This window comes from Pygoscelis adeliae, unplaced genomic scaffold, assembly GCF_000699105.1.
Source record: "Pygoscelis adeliae isolate BGI_AS28 unplaced genomic scaffold, ASM69910v1 Scaffold315, whole genome shotgun sequence".
NCBI classification, from domain to species: Eukaryota; Metazoa; Chordata; class Aves; order Sphenisciformes; family Spheniscidae; genus Pygoscelis; species Pygoscelis adeliae.
This window is the reverse complement of record NW_008824865.1, coordinates 1,163,552-1,180,490: the sequence shown is the minus strand read 5'-3', so window position 1 is coordinate 1,180,490 and position 16,939 is coordinate 1,163,552. Positions and strand designations below refer to the sequence as shown.

Sequence of the window (16,939 nt, the reverse complement as noted above, 5' to 3'; positions counted from 1 at the left end):
GAGGTGGTGGATGCCCCATCCCTGGAAACGTTCCAGGTCAGGTTGGACAGGGCTCTGAGCAACCTGATCTAGTTGAAGATGCCCCTGCTCATTGCAGGGGGGTGGTGGTGGTGGTGTTTGACTAGATGACCCTTAAAGGTCCCTTCCAACTCAAACTATTCTATGATTCTATGATACAGTGATAAGAAATTTAGAAGAAATGGGATTTTTTTTATTATTTTGGAAGGAAAGGTGGGAGAAGGGGGAAGATTTCAGCCTGGCAAATAAAACTGATGAAACATTGCAGAAGCAACCTGCTGCTTGTTCACAGGATAGCTGGCGTAAGGGGCAGCAGCAATATGAGCTGCCCTCTTGGCCTTGGTAATGTGCTTCCATTCCACGTGATGAGAGTGCAGTCAGCCTCTGGTGGAGTTTGGTCCTTATCCTTTGGCTCTACTGAGGCTGCCGGCATGAGTGACAGTCAGTAGGTTTAGCCATGCTGATATTTGTTTGGAATAGGAGCAAAACCACCAGGAAGTTAGATGGTAACGATGCTCAGTATTAATAATATCACATAAACTATCTGGCATTCATTGCACATACAGGATGATGTATGATTGTAGGTAGTGCTTGGGACAGGACATTTTAATGAGCCCGGTAGTGGGTGGTGTTTTTAATTAAGTGAAAACTTTGAGCCACTCTCCCAAACTTCTGATAGAAACGCAATTTTGTTCAGAATTTGAGATATACCATCAAATTTATGTTAATGTTTTACCTGATTCATTACCTCAGGGTAGAATTCATCATTTGGCACAAGATAAAAATGTTTTTCGTATGGACATGTTCCTTTAATTATAAAGGGCATGTACATGTATATTTATATACTGTGCATCTTATATGTTACTTATACATATATGACATCAAAGTCGCTTAAGGACGTTACTGTTCTGTAGGCAGAAGCTCCTTCTGCATCTGTTTAAGGGAGCACAGGATAATTTTACCTAAATGACAGAAAACTTGAGAAGAGCAGAGAGAAACTTGCTATCACTGATGTGCAGTACAGTAATTCTGGGGGATGGGATGAACAAATCCCTGAATGACTCACAGAATGACGCACGAAAGTAACGACTGTAAGACCGGGCAGTGCGTGTGCGTGGGAACCTCTTCCATGGTCAGGAGGTGTAAAATGATGGGTGCCTCGGAGAGTATCTCAGCTGTACTGGTCACTTTAGCCTGCGGGCTCCTAGGATAAGATATTCAGGACAAACATTACCCTTTTTCTATAACTGGGCTAAGGTTTCTTCTCATATTTGATAATCGATAGTAAGCTGCTGTTCTTTTACTCCTTTCTTGCGTTTCTTTAGACTGAAGAGTGCCATGGTGGTTGTTTCAGATGCTTGACTGTCTTAGGAGTAGCCCATCCTTTCACAGCGGTTGCAGTTAGCAGTTACCTGCTGCTTTCCATCCCTGTGCGCTTCCCACCCGGCAGAGCCCAGACCTGCGTTTAGCCTGAAGACAGCTGCCGGAGAAAACAGGCAAATTCTTCAGTTAGAGATAAACTTAAAAGAAATGAGGGCTGCTTAGGGCTGATCTTCAGTGCGTTGTGAATTCAAAGAACAGGAGGTACATTGCTCTAAATCAGACTCACATATGCTTTCGAAAATCGCCTGCCTGTGGTAAGAGATGGTTTCTTTTGAGTTAACTGGTCTTCATCTGGGGCAAGCTGGAGCTTGAGTATCGCCAAAGTCTGAGCTAATGCTGTAGAGATTTAGCTCTCAGCCCACTTGCACACTAGAATTTGCCAGTACCTTTCCTTCCCGAGGAGGATCTATCCCTCACCCACCGGCTGAAAGCTGTTTCCAGGTGCCAAAACACCCTCTGTTCCAGTGCCAAGACCTGCACTGTAATTGATTTTCTGTACTTTGGGTGCGTGCTGCAGCTCTCCCCTTGTGCTTGCTCAGCCAGCAGGCAAGTGGGCGGGAGGTCGGCTTTCTCCTTCACCTGTGGGTTCCTCAGCCAAAACTGATCCCAAAGGGTTATTTAACCATGCCTGTACAGCTGCGCTGCGGTGCCAGCAGAGCTTACCATTTTGAATCTGCATCCGCAAATCCGCCATACTGTGGATCACAGACTGACATCCATGCTGGGAAGTGGTGTACCTCTGGGCGAAACCAACCAGCTCTGTATCTGGGGAGACTTCAGTGAGTCCTGTTTGCTCCCAGTGCAGTCTGAGTGGCAGCTCTCCAGCATTGCTGTGCAGAGTTTGTGTGCTTTCCCTGGCTGCTGGGCTCTGGACAAAGCTGGGGGCAGCTGAGGGTCTTGAGGGCAATGTGGAGTTGGGACTGCTGCCCGCTCAGGTAGGCTTGGGATGAAGCAGCTTGCAACAGAGGAACAGATCCCGTCTGCACTTGCCTGGGATTTGGGGAATGAAGTGGAAGGAGGGACAGAGTCAGGGAGGAAAAGACAGGAAGAAAAAAGCAGCCCCAGGTGAGGTCAGGGCTTCATATGCTGCTGTTCCTGTAGTTAGTCAGGCAATATGTTGGTCAGAAAGAGGAATGTCGTATGGGAGCTCTGTGATTATAGGTGTCTGAAGAGGCATAAATTGAGAGTATACCTATTGGAAGATAGTATTTGTCAATGCTCTTACTGTTACAATAAAATGAAAAGCATCTGCAGGTCTGTTCCAAACCACCCACCTTCACTCCATGCATGCTGTCCATCTCCATGTGCAATTTTTGTCATGTCCAAGTGTACTTTTGCCTGGGATAGAGTTAATTTTCTTCATAGTAGCTAGTATGGGGCTATGTTTTGGATTTGTGCTGAAAACAGTGTTGATAACACAGGGATGTTTTTGTTATTGCTGAGCAGTGCTTACACAGAGTCAAGGCCTTTTCTGCTCCTCAGGCTGCCCCACTAGTGAGTAGATTAGGAGTTCACAAGGAGTTGGGAGGGGATACAGCTGGGACAGCTGACCCAAACTGACCAAAGGGATATCCCATACCATGATGTTATGATCAGCAATAAAAGCTGCAAGGAAGAAGGAGGAAGGGGGGATGTTCGCAGTGATGACATCTGTCTTCCCAAGTAATGGTTACACGTGATGGAGCCCTGCTTTCCTGGAGATGGCTGAACACCTGCCTGCTGATGGGAAGCAGTGAATGAATTCCTTGTTTTGCTTTGCTCGTGTGTGCGGCTTTTGCTTTACCTATTAAACTGTCTTTATCTCAACCCACAAGCTTTCTCACTTTCACCCTTCTGATTCTCTTCCCCATCCCACAGTGGGGCAGTGAGCAAGCAGCTGTGTGGGGCTTAGTTGACTGCCAAGGTTAAACCACCATTTCTGAGCAAGAAATAAGAAGCACTTTACAACAGGCCTGGTGTTTAGCAGCTTCAGGATAAGGACTTTCTATAATGGATGGAGCAAAGGCCTTGAGATAAAAATTGCAACATTTACCTGGCAAAGTTGGAAATGTAAAGGGAGGGTTGTTGGGATTTGGGTTTGTTGGGGTTTTTTGGGGGGAAGAGTCCCCGTTTTCTAAATGAAGCAGAAAAATCAAGCCAGTTTCTTTGCTTGAAAGGCTTTTCTGCATGGGTGCCTTCCAGGTCTCTAGTCCAATGGCAGCTTCTGGTCTAGCAAAAGGGAAAGCATGTGCAAATGTACAGACTTGACAGAAAACCTGATGAACCCATTGAGCTCCCAAGGGAAACGTGACTGGGGAAGCAGCAGTCTCGCGGGGCAGCTGCAGAGGTGGTGGGAACGGGGAATGCCCAGTGGCCACCAGGGCCCACCAGAAGATGTGGAGGGGGCTGTTGCACACTGTAGCCAGGATGGCACAAATGTAACTTAGACGCGTGATGTGTCTTGCTGGAACGTGCCCTGCTTAATCAGCTGGACCGTGTGGTGAACATAAGCTCTTGGGTTCAGTCTTGTACAACCCCTGCATTTTCTCATTCTCTTACACGCGTTATGCCTGCAACTCATTAGCACAAGTATCTTTAGGATTATCTTCATAACAAATCTCTAACAGTCATCACTGCCTTTGTTTTACTAGAACCTCTGTTTTGATTCTGGGAGCCTGCGTCACGCAACTGCCTAGCAGTGGCCAGAGGCAGAGCACTTCTGAAGGACTTAAGGATGCGTACGCAAAACTTCCCTTTTGAAAACTCAGGTCCATCCCTGTTCTCCCACCCAAGAGCCAGCTGGGACCACACTTCATCCAGCCACCAGTCACTGGGGGGGTGACACAGCCGTACCCTAGAAGTCAAGCCCTACAGGGCTGCATGCTGGTGCACTCGTGGGCACCTGGAAGCTCGGTGGCCACTTGCATTCCCCTGCTGTGGGCAAGCAAGACCTGCCCTTTAATTCAAACCCCTTGCATAAGCACAAGCGGCACGGGCAGTCACAGGCAGTGGGAGTGGTGCTCATCTCTGTTGGAGAGGTTAATGTAGCACTTTGTTTTGAAAAGGGTGGGTTGAAATACAGCAACCTCTGACGGTCTACTGCAGAGATGAGCACAAGCCCTGCTGGCTACGGCACACGTGCCCCCATGCTGGGGCCTGTGGAGCTGACAGATAGGTTATCTCATTTCCTTCTGAAAACACAGACCCTCTCTGATGATGGCAAATTCACCTGTTATGGAAATATAATTATCATTTATTCAGGGACAATAATTGATCTCGCCCCTTTGCCTTTGGGGAAAAAATAAAAAGGCAGACATCAACATTTTAGTGAAACTCAGATTGTGACAACTGTGTCAAAAGACACTGATGACACTGGTTACTGCTTTCTCTCCTATAAAGGGGACTAATTCTCAGAAGTGCTGGGTCCACGGTGCCCTGTCCCCCCAGGACCGACAGGCAAACAGGAACACCGCACAGCTGCTCAGCACAGGCTTCCCCATGCCACCCCCCCCCCGCACTGTCCCTTGGGCAGGAGGCTCCCATTCCAGCACGAAAGCCTTGTTTGCTCAGCTCTCGGTCTCCCTGCCGAGCCTGCCAACGAGGCTGCCAGCGCCGCGGGTGATTTATGAGGCAGGCACATGCCTGCAGCTGAATAGGGATTGCCAGCTCCTTGGAGAAAAGCCACATAGCTGCCACCAGCTAGGCATAACTTTTTGTCATTGGACCCAAGGTGAAAGACTTTGCCCTGAAAGTATCCAGGACACCATCCAGTGTCATTTACTTCTTAATCTGAATGGTCAGGAAAAGTGGTTGGCAATTAAATTCTTAGATAGGTATTACACCCTGTGCCGGGGAGCACCTCTCGCACCGGGGCATGGTTGCCCCTGCCGAGTGCTGCGTTTTGTAACTCGGTTGGAAAAGACAGACCCCAATGGAAGTCAAATCGCTGCAAATGCAATTAGTAATAAAGGCTGGGTATGACTTATGCAAATGTCTATGGCTCGTGACATCTGAGCAGATGTAATTGCAATCTGAGGGAGAATTTCTGAAGTTAATCCTCCCGGTGGCTTCCAGACTAATTTGTTAAGGGATTGAGGGAGATTTTCTAAATAAACAATGCAGTTGTTGAAGATTATGATAATGCCACTGTTGATCAAATGTGGGCCTGCCAGAGTTTGGATTTTGCTGGCTCAGAGTGACTTGCTGTGTTTACAGTGTCTGTGATCAACACAGGCCCACTCTAGCATTGCTTGGCGTTGTCTGGTAAAGAGAAATGCAGAACATTAATTGCAATGTTAAGCAAATATTGGGGAGGGGGGTACTGTAAATACTGAAAATTTCATTCAGTTAAGAACATCCTACTTCTCTGGGCATATTTTTCCAGGAAGAAATACAATTTTGTGGGTCTGCATTTCCAAACCTAAATTCATAATATCTCTAAGAAATGCCAATATGGCTTTTAAAAGCTCCCTCAAGTGTGCAAGGCAGAAAGCGTGTTAAAATTCAGTGCTTCCTCTTAAAACAAATCACGTATTCTTACTTAAGATTTAGCCATATTTCTAATTTTAACATTTCCTTATCACCAATCTCATTGTGAATATTTAATATTTAATAGCGGAAGGTACTGTAGGGTTGTAGAGGTCAGTGGTGGCACTGTGAGGAGGAGGCAGTGGACAGTGCTAACTTCCAGTGGAGCGCTGATGGTATCCTTCACCAGATCAATTTGTGCTGGATGCCTTTCCTTCTGCGGCATTTTCATGGGATCAAAACTTCTGCTTAAGCACGGGAAAGTTTGCAGAACACCAAAAACACAGTAAGCGTGACTGCAGTCAAGTCTTTAGCTCTAGTTTTGAGAAGGACTTATCTGTGGTTACCTGCGTAAGTGCAAGACCTCTTCTTCACAGAGAAAATTGCTGGGGTTTCTTCAGTTATACAAGGAAGAAAAGCAATTCAAATGAAAAAGTCACTTTCTGTGCTAGTCACGACCAGAATTTTTACCAGCATCCTGAGGGACATGCATGTTTAATTTACTTTCCAACTCAAGAGTTCAAGGAGCTTTTACTGGATTACCAATATTGGTAGCCAGATGCAGGTTATGATAGTTTTTCACAATTTTCTTACAAGAACAAAAGTTACTGTATCAGCAGATTATTGTGCTTTTTGGTGGGCAGGCTTGTATACTTATGAAGCATGATGGCAGGTAGTGCTGGTGGCACATGTACAACACGAGGGTATGAGGAATTTGTAGCTATGCATCTGTATTATTTGTCTGCACTGTATATTTTGGTGCTAGTGGGCATGGTCATTTAAAAAAACCTGTGACAATTAAAATTACAAGCATCTAAAGGAAGGGAAAGAAATCAGATTTTCCATTGCTGAATGCATGCCAGGGCTTTACATTTAAAGTTCAAAATGTTGTTCTAGTCAAACACATAAAATCTGTTCCTCGTGTCTGGATGCAAAACATGTCATTTCCTACATGCTCAGAACTCAATTTTTAAAATGCCACAAGAAAAGGTAATCTCTGCAAAAACAGTTCAGTTTATGAGTCATTTCCTGGCATTCTGGCTGAAGATTCAGAGACTCCCATCCTTGTTGAGGCCAAATTCATCCTCTTCCACACAAATCCAGAGGATCATCAATGAAAGTCCTGGTCTAGATAAGACCATAGATTTGATATATAGAAACTGAAGCTTGACAGATTCTGATTAGAAATAATATACAATATTGTTAATAGTGAAGGTATATAATCTGCATGATAATCTGCCCACAGTTCTGATGGTCTCATTGTCTTTTGAAATCTTTAAATCAAGTTAGTATTTCCCTTTCTAAAGGAAAATTTTAGCTCAGGTGCAAGCCGTGTTATTGAGGCAGGACTCACTGGATGATGTTCTGTGGTTGTATAAGGCAAAAAGCTGATTAGGTGATAACATGAGTCCCTTCCATCCATAAAATGTGACTGGGTCCTGTGAAAACGCGTCTCGAGCTCCAGCCTGCAGTATTGCAGGTGAGAAGCTGAGAGCCAGGAGGACAGGAGAAGGGTTGCTGCACATTTGCCCTGTTCTTACACTCCTCCACGGCATCTACCGCTCCTTCAGCGGGACTTTGGTCTGGCCTATGGCAACCATTTACATTCCTAACATCTCCTGAAAAGCATTGAAGGGCTGCCTGGCTAATATTTACTTTTTTCTGGCCCTGTTCGGACAAGGTTGCGGAGCCCTTGCAGGTGATAGTGGGTGTAATGGGAGCAGCTGATCTGCCCTTGCAGAATAGGCACACAGGAGCCTGGACTTTAAAAGCCCCTCCCTGCAATTCCACCAATATTTAGTCATGCAGATTTCAATTAGTAGTAATTGTTTTTGTTGATTTTTTGGGGGTTTTTTCTGGTAGAGGGTAAGTGCAAAGTGATTGATATCTGGGAAAGGAAATCAGGATTTGGCAGCGGAGCGACATTCCATTGTCTTGACAAGAAATAACAAATAACTCACCTCTAAATCTGTGTCTTGGGAAATGAAAGTGTAAAGCAGTGAAAGTCATTTGGAGGTCATTGAGATGCAGAGTGTGTCCTGCTCCCCAGCCCTGAGTTGCTCAGCTGTCCGTGGCAGCTTTGAGAAATCTCTCAGGCAGCTGGGGAAGAGGAGGGCAAGTGCATACCCAGCTCTTTCTCTCCCTTGCCTGCTTTTGGAATTGTTGTTCTCGCAGAGTTTGCAAACACCACCTGAAAACACTCATTGTTGGGGCGGTGATTTTATACACAAATGCAAACAGTAACCTTTCAGAAACTGTCTCCAGGGTTTTCATTCTATGAGTGATAGCAGGGACCATGTCGTGTCAAAACCAACCCGAGCCCCTGCTCTTCTGGAAGCCTCGTCCTCAGCAAGGCTGCTCAGCGCTTACTCCTCTCGTTCCTCCCAGGTTTTAAAAGGCTTGACTTGCGTGCCCAGTTACAGCACTGCCACTTCTAGGTCTGCAGTCATCCCACACCTGAGCTGGGTCTCAGCTGTGTGGCTTTCCCTGTGGTGTGGGGCTCTCAGATCACTCTGGACAACCTGGCACCCAATGGTGCTCCTTGAGCCCAGGTTCACTCAAGCAACCTAACACCTCCATGCCGCGAAACTCCTTGGAGGTTTAATGGCACCTCCCAAAACGGTGATTTTCAGCTCCTCCTGAAGGCTAAGGAGATGTGAGGGACCTCCATGAGAACTGGCAGAGTCTGAATGTCCGTTGGCTCACCGTAAGGCCCTGAGGACAGTGCTTGAAGGCTGTGCTGTGCAGCACAGCCTGGCAGGGCTTCTGCAAAGCCAGCAGAGTCATTGAAATGGCACCTCAGGAATTTGCTGTGAGTGCTTTGAAGTGGGCTGTTATCTCCATTTAATCACACAGTAAATCTACAGTAGCTCGCTGATTTGCAGTAACTTTTCAGGTATTTTGCATCTGTCTGTGGAGTGAGGGGAAGCAGCACTTTGCAATTACCTGGCCACACAGGGGTCTGTGTGTACCAGGAGACCCTTGCAAAGGTCCAGCCATGGCGCGGGTAGCCCTTAGAGCATTGTGGGATTCCTGGATTTTACAGACCCAGTTGTGTTCCCATCACCCACACTGAGCAGCAGTTTGCTTGGCAAGGTGTCACCAGGGATGAGTCCAAGGAGGAGTTAGTTGCTGTGAGTAAGTGTCACATTGTGCTATTTCTAGGTATTTCTTGGACTCTGACAGCAATAACATTTGCATCCTGGATGCAAAATTAAGTCATAAAACATACAAGATTTATATAAAGCCAAAAATATTTGAGAGTGGTACTTTGGCAGGTAGATAGGGACAGACGGCAAAGGGAGAAGGGTTTGCTGAACTGGGAGAGGAGAGCATGTGAAGGAGAACAAGGATGCTCTTCCAGCATCCTTCATGTGCTCTCCTCTCCCAGTTCTCCAAGGATGCTGGAAGAGCATCCTTGTTGGTGGAAGGGTTGGTGAAAGGGAGGGAGGCAGCAAAATAGGCAGAAAAAGGGTTCAGAGGGCAGGGAGAAAGTGTGCCAGCCACAGGGGCAGATCAGAGGGGAGGAGAGGGCTGCGGAGGGCAGACGAGGGGACCCACAGCAGCAAAGCACCGTGGTGAGTGGTGTCTCCCATGCAGAAAGCTGGATGTTGTCTTGAGGAGTGGGCATGGTCCCTCGGCAGCCAAAACAGATCCTTCTTGCTGTGTCACTGATTCAGCATCAAAGACCTGAGAAGCATCTGGGAATACAAATTTGAGGATAAAGTTTCCATTTGCAGACAGGGAAAACTCATTCTTCCCATCAGCACTACAGCAGCCTTTGCCAAAATTAGTCAAATCCAAGAACATACCCTTTGCAGGAGCTGGATGATATTTGTGAAGATACTGGTCATACTCTGTGGAGGGAAGGTGCACATCTGGATGCCATGTGTGTGTAACCATGGCTTTTCACAGACTCACCATGCCATTGCCACATGGTGGGACAGGAGGGCTGCTCGCCGTCTCTGCCCTACCACCAAAAGAGCAGGAGCAATTTGGGCAGCGTCATTCACGCGTGTCAGGTCTCATAGCTGTGCCGAAAGCCTCCTGCTTTGAATATCAAAGTTTAGCCTCTGGATGCGGCCATGAAGGAGATAACAATCAGGCTAGTAAAACTCGCTTGACTTTGTGGCCCATCCTGGATCCTGAGATCGGTGTTTCAGGGAGTTTGTCTAGGAAAAGGAACTGGTCTGGTGGCTTTTCAGGATTTGCATTTTTGACTCACCGATGGGAAGCTTTTTGGTTTTCCTTTTCGCTGTCACAGGCTCTCATGTTTCTCTACAGGCTCGAGCCAAGTTTGTATGAAGAAATGCCATTAAAATATTCAGGGAATAAAGGGGATACTTACATCAAAGGAGCAAGGGGTTTATGTGAAATGATTTGTCCTGCCTTTCCCTGGTGACTAATCAGGATGGGTAAAAGATTCTCAGTTCTTCACACTGCATTATTTTAAAAAGGTACTCTGGAAAGCTGTAGGAGGAAACTTTAAAAAGCAGAGATTAACATTAATGGTTTCTCTTAATCTGGCCTAATTTGGAGTTTCCCAATTGATCAGAATGGTCTGCAAGTCCATACCACGGCGCTAAGCTTCTCTGGCATTTCCTAGTCTCTCCCGCTGGGATGGCAAGCACGGTACTTTCCCCGTTTGTTTTTTCCTGTTTATTTATTTTCCTTGCAGGGGGCTGGGCTCCGGCTGCTTGCCCAGGGAAACCGCCGCTGCTGCGGGCACTTAATGAGCTTTTTGACCACTGAAGCAGCACAGCGTTGCCTGGGAATTAGAGGGGGTTTCTCCCTTCCCCATGTTAGACAGCGGAGCAGAGGCCGGCAGGTTAACGAAGGAGCCAGGGCGGCTGGCGGGCTGCCTAATGAGCCCCAGGGAGCCCGTGAGGGGAGACCCCGGTGGTAGCTGGAGCCCCAGCAACAGCCTCCAGCGGGACCTGATGCCACTTGCTCCATTTTTTCCCATTATTACTGTAGCTGGAAGTGTTGGGAAGCAAAGAGCCCCAAAGGGTATGAACGTGAGGCGTTTTCCACCCAACACTTTTGGGGGCGGTGGGGTCTGAACCAGCACATTAACAATGCAGAGAAGTGCTTTTTTTGTATTAAAAATAACTAGGAAACAGATTCTTTTTAACCTTTAACCACTCCAAACAGTCAATAAATCATTAGCTACTGATTAACAAAAACAGAAGGGTAACTTATTGTCCAGTAAGCAAACTCTTGGAAGCACTGAAAGGCTGGCACTGACTTCAGGATGGCTTTTCTTTTTACACATTTGCACTTACTAAAAAGGCAAACAAGCCAAGCTGTGCATATTAAGCTATGCCACACAAAGCATTTTGCTAAAAGACAAACTTTCTGAATTAGATGTATTTTTTAATGTGTACAGTGAGCTGAGCAAATGCAGTATTTACGATATGCAACATTATATCTGTCCTCCAAGAAAACAAGTCTCCTCATGCCAAGCATAAAGAGATGGGTTGTGTCTCATTTGCAAGGGTTCCCAGTTTGTGTTCTCAAAGTCTTGGCCATACTTACAGTCTGCTGCTGAATCATCTCCTCAGCTCCTTCAAAAGACTCAATGGGGTGGCTAAAGCAGGCGGAAGTCCTCGTGGCTGAGGTTTGGGCTGGAGAGCACAGCTTTCAGTTTGAGTTCAGGGAATATCCGTGAAGTTGGAACACTCTGCCATGGCCGACCAAAACCACGCTCCCTCTTCCATCTGTGCGGAAAGTCAAGTGGCAATTTTTTATCTAAGAATGGAAGTTGGGAAAAGGTGTTTCTGGTGGAGGAAATGCTTGTGGGACCTTTGGAAAAGCCCTATTATCTTGCGGATTAACTAATAAAAGGGTGAGATCCAGGAATCTGAGTGTCATCACTGCTGCTGATTGACTAAACAAACATTTGCACTTTGTAGTATTACTATTACATGTACAGTATCTAGTCTGGTTTAATTCAAAATAAGTCTACCAAAGATTGGACTATTTGCTTAAACCTCTCCAACAATTTTCCATCGTGGCTTTTGAAAACAGTAGTATTTATAATGTAAAAATGTAACAGTTAAGTATTTAAGACAAGGCTTCCATTGTCTGTTAATCTGTATGTCTTTTCCATTCACTGTGCATCGTTAGACCATCTGTGTCTTTAATAAGTAACTGTGTGGGCTCTCGCAGTTTAAATATTTATTTTAAAGTAATAGAGGATCCAAATGAAACCGAGATACATGAGAATATCCGTGTGTGATGTTTTAAGTGGAATGGGAGTAGATTTGTGCAGTAGATTTGCAAACTACAAATAGATGTTTCGATGACCTTTTCTCCTCTATCTGGTCTCCCTTTATAAAACTCAAGTTCACAGATTAAGCTTCTCAGCATTTTACATGCACCTGGGAGAATCTACATGTGTTTCTTTCTGTTGAAGTTGTGGGGAGAAGTCCGAACAGTTCATTGCTCCGTACTTGGGTTTCACGAAAATCAGATTTGGCATTGGTAGTAAAACACCTTCGCAGTGGTGTTCTCCTACTCTGCTGTCAACTGCAACCCAAGAAGGTCACTGCAGGTGGCCAAAGGGAGTTACCTGCACCTTTGAGGCTTGAGAAGGTGACTCCTCCAGGTCACCACTGAGGACAGTAGGTGAGTCTCACTGTTAACTCCGCTATGGTCAGAAAAGGAACTGCAATTTTCAAAACGCAACCTGGGAGACTGTCATTCCTGCAAGCGCAGCCTGCCTGTGACTCTGTCTGGACAAGGGAGAATGTCATGGGTTAGACATGAGATTTGAGATTGTCCACCCATACATCGGAACCATTGATCTCCTTCATGAAAGCTCAAAGAGGCAAAGTTAAGTTTCATGACATTGTGTACAATTTTATGTACTAATTGCCATTATTTGAGGAACATAAATATGGTTCGTCTTGTTTCACAGTTAGAGAAGAGTAGGTGGCTTCTGCTCTCACATGTGGGTCCTGAGTCAGGGCTGCTTCTTTCTCTCCTCCAAGTGACTCTGTATGCAATTATATCCAGCAAACATAAGTGTCAGTACAATGAACACAAGGTACATTAATATGGGGTGCACAGTATGTTTGAAGAATCACTATGTGATGGTGATAATACATTGTGACACTCAGGGCTGCTTTTTTTTCCTTTTTTTTTTGAGTCCAAGATGAATCCATTCCATTCATAGTTTGTTTAAGGGCGACCAAGCTCTCTCTCTGGCACTGTTTGGTACTTCTTGCTACTCACTTTTACAGCATGTGGTCTTTGAAGTTTGAATTCCAACCTCTTTCTGGACAAGCACTAAGTAAAAAGGCAGCCTTTAGGGTTAGGCAGCGCAAGGCAAATTTTCAGCCCCATGAGCAGGAACTCAGTTACACAACTTGCATTACCATTAATGGGGGTCATGCTGGTAAATTCCTGTACACCACATTGAACATTTACTCATGAGTGCAGAATTGGCGCAGCTAATGAAACTTGCCTTTCGGGTAGCATGGTGTTTCAGGAGATGAGTCTGACAGGCAGAAAGGACTGCTAAGTACCCAGATGAAAGTCTGGCTTTTAACTCCTTGAACATATTTCCAGAAAATAATAGTGTGAATTAATGCTGGTTAGTGTTAGCTGTTCCTACTGTTAGGGATCAGTTTTGCTCCAGTAGGATTCCACAGAAGCAAAGATAATGCCTGAAATGTATATGTGTGTGCTATCATTGTGGCAATTCGCTTTCTTGTGTATTTTCCAAGTGCTACTTACTGTTACTTATTTTCTTTCGAATGTAGGCCAGTCCTCTTGCTAACACCAGCTTCTATAATCACAAACAAATTAAGTTCTTTTTTATAATCTTTACCCCTGCTACTTTCCCTCTTATGGCTGGGCATCACCCGCTGATTTCTGGCTTACGTTACTCCTGGGCATCTTATCCCCGTTTGTTCTTGTACTGTGTCCGTTGCAGTGATAGCACCTTCTCATTTCCAAAACTCTTCCTTAGCCTTTACTTTGCTAGGCTAAACACGGCAAGTCCTTTTTGTCCGTTTGATAAGGTAAGCTTTCCATTGCCCTGGCTGCAGTTCTGTGCATCTGCTCTAGTTGGAAGTTATTTTTAATAAATGAAATCAAAATTGTCCACAATATTCTATCCTGTTCAGTATCATAAAATTTCCCTCATACCCATCTTTGCAACAATGCACTGTTGTATTGCCTTTTTTTATATTTTAATCGCACCCTGGTTCATAATTGTTTTGTAGTCAATTAATACAGTTAATTTTTTCTTATTTTTCTTCATTTATAGATGGTGATCTTTGAGCCTGCAATAGAAAATCTTGTCATTAGATCCCAAGTTTCATGTTCTGTGATTACTTCTCTTTCTAGGACTCAGCTAGTCAAAGTGATTCTTTTTTTTTTTAATGCATGATACTTTAAATATCCTTTGTGTCACCAGCAAACTATATTTAGTATTAATCAAAATATCAAATGAATAAAATCAGTTTCATGATTCAATTCTGAAGGAACTCCTGACTTAGGCTCCCTCTGTTCCAGTCTTTTATTTATTTCACATTATTTCAGTTACAAAGCATTCCCTATGCTAGGTGCTGAGATGATGTGTAGTATTTGCCACATATAAGAGAAAAAAGAGCCCACATCACATTAAATCACTAGAGAATCTCTCTTTCCTTTCCCAGCAACATATTCTTCCATTTTGAGAAAAGCCTGTTCTGTCAAATGGGCCTTTTAACATGGTCAGAAAATCACTATGTGTTTGAACTTAAGTATGGTTTGAACTGCCAGTAGGTCTCTTTTCATTCACCGGAATATTCCATTTCTTCTTCATCAGCTTATGGTTCTGTGTGGTCATCAGAGCCGAAGAGGTGCCAGAGGTCTGCACTGCAATGACCAGTCAACATCTAGAGAAACACTGTGCAATTTCTATGTTAAATAAAAGTAGGGGGAAAAATCAATTTGCCACTGCAGCTAGTTGACTGTGAAGGAGCAGCTGCAAACTGCTGAGTCTCATCAGGTTGCAATCTTGATTAACATTGGGCAGATCTCCCCTGCCGCGAGAATAAATACCCTGCCTTTGTCAAGGCTCCCATGTAAGAAACAATAGGTTATTTCAGTGAAGCACAAGAATGTAAATGTTAATCGAATCATTCCTCCAAATGAATAGAAGTAGCAACGAGAATGTAAACATTTTAATTTTGGAAGGGAAGGTCTGCCTGTCAGTTGGTTAATTTTCTATGTATTTTTTCATTTACTTTGAAAAGCTGCTCACTAACATTGCCATCATTGCATACAATAACATTTTCAGCACTGCAAATATGTATGCTTCCTGCCTTTCCAAGCTAGGCAGCGGCAAAGTCCAGGGAGTATCGGAAAAAATAAAATCTGCCTTAATACCACTCAAGAGAGGTCAAAACCTTATACTGTATAACTGCCAAACTATGTGATCACATTAGTTCTTGGTAGAGGAAATGGAAAATACTTTCCAACTGGAACTGACACCAGGAAACATCTTTTTAAAATGTTTTTTATACGTTGGGATAATTACCCTTAGAAATAAATCTGTATCTCTTTACACATGATGAAAGTGACTTTTGGTATTTTAACAAATTTATGTGTGTACAAGTGAAACAGAAATAATAGGCATTTATCCCCTTACTGCTTCCTTGTTTGCTGTACAAATAAGGGATTTCAGTATGCAGTTGAGCAATGTATGTTTTAAGGCGAGTGTACAGCAAACTACAGTGTGATGCCCAGCCGCCTTCCATTTTCATACGGTTACAACTGTTGTTGATCAACACATCATAAAAATATCTCTTGGCTTTCAGTTGTGCCACGTGTCTGGGTCAGATCCTGGTGACTTCACTCCTGTGAGGTGTCCCTTTGCCCGTAGAGGAACAGCAGCAAAGCCAGGGGAGTTCAGCTCATTGCTTCTCTTGTACCCATAAAGTCCTCAGAGATCCTGCACCAGTGGTAGATTAGGACTCTGTAGCTCCTTACGAACACTAAACATGGAAAATGGTTTTCTTACAGAATTTGCTAGTTCTTCACTGAGGCTAATATGCTGCTGTTTATACATGCGCCGTTTTTAACAGTCATGATGCACTTCTCCACTGGAGGAATCTGTCTCTCGAGTTTCTGTGTAGCAGATATGGTCTCCTGTCAGTCATGCTGGGGTACATCTGGTCACTTAGGAAATTAATGGAGATGAAGGATGTGTTTGTGGGGGAGGTACAGAAGTTTGGTGTTTGGGGTTGGATTCCCAGTGGTCCTGTAGACTTTCCTGCCTGTGGGGGTCACTGAATTTCCCCAGTTGTCAGTAGTTGCTGAAGTGGGGAGAACACCTGCCAGCAGGGTGAGCCAGTAACGGTGGAGGTGTGAAGCTGAGTGTGATAACTAGTTTTGTGGCCCATGTTCACCAGGGCACTTTGTGAGTGGGTGGGCAGGATTTTCCTACTGCCTGGGTGAAGTCAGAGATCAGGACAAGCCGGAACATTTACTGCCACTCTAAAACACATTTTTCCCATCTTCTATGCACCACCTATGGTGTCAGTCTGCATGCCTGGACCAAAGCGGCTGCGTGAGCAAGCTCAAATCCATCCCTTATTTTTGATTGTCCAACTCTGTGTGTTGATGATCTCTATTTTCCTGTGACTAGAAACTGGGGGGCTTCTCAGCCAGCTCAGCCATAGGCAGTGGGTTTCCATGCCCTCCATCTTGTAGCTGGGAGGCACTCCCAGCAGGCACAAGCAGTCTTCATCTAAGCTCCCTCCTGGTCATCGGACAACCTTTTGCTACAGCCTTTATAGGAACCTGCACTTGGTTTGTGGTGACCCTGACAAAGTACCCCCATCAGGGAAAATTTAATTTAAGCCTTTAGTCTCACTTGTGATATTACATCATTTTATGGTTTTCTGTCTTTGGGCAGAAACAACGTTAAAATTCAAGTGACTTCATTCACTTGAGGTGAAAAGTTGCAAAATTAGCAGAATTTATCAGAGTTTGCTGTGCAGAAGTAAGAAAACGCCTCTTTGAAGTGATTTTT

General features: G+C 44.8%; 1 protein-coding gene across 1 annotated transcript in view; it reads left to right on the top strand.

Annotated features, from left to right (window-relative positions):
* Nucleotides 1-16,939, top strand: part of CELSR1 (cadherin, EGF LAG seven-pass G-type receptor 1) — a 174,484-nt gene that overhangs the window by 107,605 nt on the left and 49,940 nt on the right. The gene's annotated exons all lie outside the window — the stretch shown is intronic.